Consider the following 4,524-nt stretch of genomic DNA (forward strand, 5'->3'; position numbering starts at 1 on the left):
CTTAAATATCAGGAAGTTCACGGTTCATGTATGGCTGAAGCCTGGCTTGGAGAATTTTGAGCATTACTTTACTAGCGTGTGAGATGAGTGCAATTGTGCGGTAGTTTGAGCATTCTTTGGCATTGCCTTTCTTTGGGATTGGAATGAAAACTGACTTTTTCCAGTCCTGTGGCCACTGCTGAGTTTTCCAAATTTGCTGGCATATTGAGGGCAGCACTTTCACAGCATCATCTTTTAAGATTTGAAATAGCTCAACTGGTATTCCATCACCTCCACTAGCTTTGTTCATAGTGATGCTTTCTAAGGCCCACTTGACTTCACATTCCAGGATGTCTGGCTCTAGGTGTGATCACACCATCATGATTATCTGGGTCCTGAAGATCTTTTTTGTACAGTTCTGTGTATTCTTGCCACCTCTTCTTAATTCCTTCTGCTTCTGTTACGTCCATACCATTTCTGTCCTTTATTGAGCCCATCTTTGCATGAAATGTTCCCTTGGTATCTCTAGTTTTCTTGAAGAGATCTCTAGTCTTTCCTATTCTATTGTTTTCCTCTATTTCTTTGCATTGATCATTGAGGAAGGCTTTCTTATCTCTCCTTGCTATTCTTTGGAACCTTGCATTTAGATAGGTATATCTTTCCTTTTCTCCTTTGCCTTTAGCTTTTCTTCTTTTCTCAGCTATTTGTAAGGCCTCCTCAGACAACCATTTTGCTTTTTTGCATTTCTTTTTCTTGGGGATGGTCTTGATCCGTGCCTCCTGTACAGTGTCACAAAGCTCCGTCCATAGTTCTTCACGCATTCTGTCTATCAGATCTAAACGCTTGAGTCTATTTCTCACTTCCACTGTATAATCATAAGGGATTTGATTTAGGTCATACCTGATGGTCTAGTGGTTTTCCCTACTTTCTTCAATTTAAGTCTGAATTTGGCAATAAGGAGTTCTTCACCTGAGCCACAGTCAGCTCCCGGTCTTGTTTTTGCTGACTGTATAAATCAACTGTACTCCAAGTATAAACAAAGAAAGTAAGAGTGGACCCCAGTGTCCCTCGGCTCAGCCCTCTGCTGGGGCCCCAGAGCCTTGTGCAGAGTGGACACCAGGGTCAGGGGTGGAGAGACAGGGTCCAGGAGTCCTCAGTGCCAGAGCCCTGCGCACGGTGGGACCCACACGGGCTGGAGAAGCAACAGTCAGAACAGCGGGTGAGAGGAGCACAGGGCCACGGGCCACGGCAGGATGACGCAGTGAGGACGTCTGGGCGGCTCTTGGGGAGCAGCCATGCCCCCTTTACCTAGTGGCTTGTGATGTGGACATTATGCCGCAATAAGGGATGCGTCCCCTGCCTAGTATTATGAAACCAAGCCCTGTAGATGGACCCCAGTGGAGGCCACTGGGAGGAACGTCAGGGTCGATGGAATTAAGGTCGAAGTTCAGAGAAGCCTCGGGATGCTTGGACAGGCTTTATGTGACGCCACTGAGCCTCTTCCACCGGATTGTGCTGGGGGATGGGGTGGACGTGGTGTCCGGCTCGGGGATGTCTCTCCTGCCTGGTCTTGTAAAGCTCGTAACTCTGCCCTTCAAGCCGTGTTCACCGGACATGCTGAATGGGAACCAGTGAGATGACCTGAGCCACCCACCAGGGAGTAGAAGCTGGGGCGCCAGGCGGGCAGGTCCTTGAGCGATGCCCTGTGTGCAACCAAGACAGGAGCTCAGGGCAGCAGCCGTGGGCACCTCCTAGTGATGACCACAGGGACCTCAGACGAGAGAACTTCTATCTGCATGGAGTCATCAAACACCCGCTTGAGTTTGCCTTGTTATCAGACACCCACTGGAGCTGTCCTGATGGCTGAAGGACGCAAAATGATCATGAAGGGCTTCCCTGGCGGTGCAGCGGTTAAGAATCCACTTTTCAATGCTAGAGATGCCGGTCTGATCCTTGGTCCGGGAAGATCCCACAGGCCACAGGGCAACTAAGCCTGTGTGCCCCAACAATTGAGGCTGAGCTCGAGAGCCCGCGAGCCGCAACGAGAGAAGTCACCGCAATGAGAAGCTGGAGCACGGCAACCAGAGAGAGGCTGGCATGCAACAACGAAGACCCAGCACAGCCCCAAAATAAAACACATGAATTTAGAAAAAAAGACCATGAAACCTGAAATCCCCCCGACGTCCAGGATGACACGGGGGGTGGAGCTCTAAGGGAGCAGAGGTGCCCCGGAGAGCTTTCTACAGGGTGGTGCCGCCTGGGGAACACAAGGCCCACCACCGCCCCCCACCCCGCACAGGGAGCCTCTGCTTCCCCGGGACTGACCTCGGGAGGAGCTGCTGGGCTGTGCTGTCCCTGGGGCGCAGCCCGACTTGCAGCTCTCCCCTGGCCGACTGAAAGCAGCTTGTCTGGATGGCCCCGCTCTGGCCGAGCTGTACGCAGCTCAGCCTGGCATCGAGCAGGCTGGCATGTGCTCTCCTCGAAGTGGGGGGAAGCACCGGATGGCAGGGGAAGTCCTGACATTTGGGTTTTTACTGACACGTAGGCAAGCCAAAGACCTGACCATCTGGTCGGGCAGGAGGCCCGTGGACCTGGCCTGTTACAGGGACGTCCGTGAAGGACGCGGCCCCATGGAAATCTCTGTGGGAATCTGGGGTGCGCTCAGGTAGGCATGTCGATGCCCCTCAGCACAACCCCGTCGCAGGCTCAGAGGCGACTGGAATCAGCAAGCGGATCCCGGGTTCTCACCTGAGGCATACACGTGGGACCCCGGGGTGGGCAGATGTGGGGGCACCGCAGGGGGATGGGGTCCACAGCCTCAGAGGCACGGCACCCCGGGAAGAGACGGGGGTGGCTGATGGCCATGTGGCCAGTTCTCAGGGCTGGGGGGAGGCCCCGATGGAAGCCGGCAGGCGAGACTGAGGCTGGGAGCCCGTGGTCTGCATGGGGTCCTGACGGGAACAGACGCTTGGCCCGGATGGTGTCTGGCTGACCCAGACACACTCAGAGCCCTGAGAAGCCGGAAGAGGTGGGTCGCGCCAATCTGGGCAGCCAACTGCCATGGCTTCCGAACGAGGAACTCTGTAGGACCCAGAATGTGCAGCCTGGGAGCGCAGGTCTGAGGGACGAGGGACCAGCTGGTAGAACGCGGGAGGGGGCACGCACGTGGGGGCCAGCGGCGACCCCCCTGGACCGAGACTTCCGTCTCCCGGGTGGGTCGGGGGCAGCGAGGGCAGAGAGGACGCTGGCATCATTGTGTAATTCCCGCCGGGCTGGGGGCGGGGGGCAGGCCCTGTTCTTTCTTCCCCAAAACACTTCAGTTTTTTCCTACCTGATGCAACACCAAAAAGACCAAGTCTGCAATGACCAGGGGCAGAAGTGGGGGGGTTTCTTATGCAAGAAACTGCAACTGTGTTTTAAATTTTAATTTCACTTTTTATTGGAGTAGAATTGCTTTGCAATCTTCTGTTCGTTTCTGCTGTGCAATGAAGTGATATACACCGTATAGCTCTTCCCTCTTGGACCTCTCTCCCGCCCCACCCCCGACTGGAATTGATATAAATACACTTGCTTTTAGTCACTAAGTCCTGTCCGACTCTTTTGTGACCCCACGCACTACAATGCGTAAACAGGTAACTGGTGGGAAGCCGGCCGTGTAACACGGGGGTCAGCCCAGCGCTCTGTGCTGACCCACAGGCCGGGGATGTAACTGTGGTTTTAAACCTGAACGCCTCCGGGCCTAAAGCGGCCAGTGGAGCCGTGCTGCCCCGTTTGGCAAACCTGGGCTGACAGCAGATGTGGCTAGCCCGGCACTCGCCCGGAGAGGGGTGGACTGAGGGGAGGCATTCTCGGGGCTCCTATCCCAGCTGAAATCTAGACCAGCTCGTCCGGGAACCAGGGAGAGAAGGAACAGCAGCTGGGGGCAATGGGATGAACCCGCAGGTCCTGGGATGTGAGAAAGGAAACCAGTGTTACGCCAACACCCGAGAGAGGCTCAGGGCCGGCGACGCTGGTCCTCGTTTCAGCTTCACCAGAGGCCTGAGGTCAGGCCGCCGGGCCAAGGCCAGTCCTGCTTTGCAGCCTGACCAGATGGGCCTGCGGGCCTGAGGAGCCTCGCCCTGGGGGACGTTCCCACCCGACGTGACAATGCACTGCGCTGATTCTAGCGAGGCGCACAAACCGTGTGAATTTTACCATCGTTTTGCTGGAAGGGATCCTGTCGGTGACCCGAGAGTGGCCTGTGATACAAGAAAAAAACAAACATTTGGCCTTTGTTCTGGCCCTTGACACACAGTCGCTCGAGTCCGTGGTATCTCTTGGGACGTCCCTAGCTGTCCAGTGGCTAGGACTCTGCATGTCCCCTGCAGAGGACGGGGTTCCATCCCTGGTCAGGGAACTAAGATCTCTGCACAGAGTGGCAAAAAAAAAAAAAAAAGGAGTTAATTAAATAAGACCCTTTCATCTGTGAAGTAATGAGCATGCTTCGTGAGCTGAGGGGACGACAGGTGTCTGGGGGCCCCTAGGTCCTTTCAGGACGAGCGCTGG

This window comes from Bison bison, unplaced genomic scaffold (genome assembly GCF_000754665.1).
Source record: "Bison bison bison isolate TAMUID 2011002044 unplaced genomic scaffold, Bison_UMD1.0 scf7180017864360, whole genome shotgun sequence".
In the NCBI taxonomy this organism is placed as follows: domain Eukaryota; kingdom Metazoa; phylum Chordata; class Mammalia; order Artiodactyla; family Bovidae; genus Bison; species Bison bison.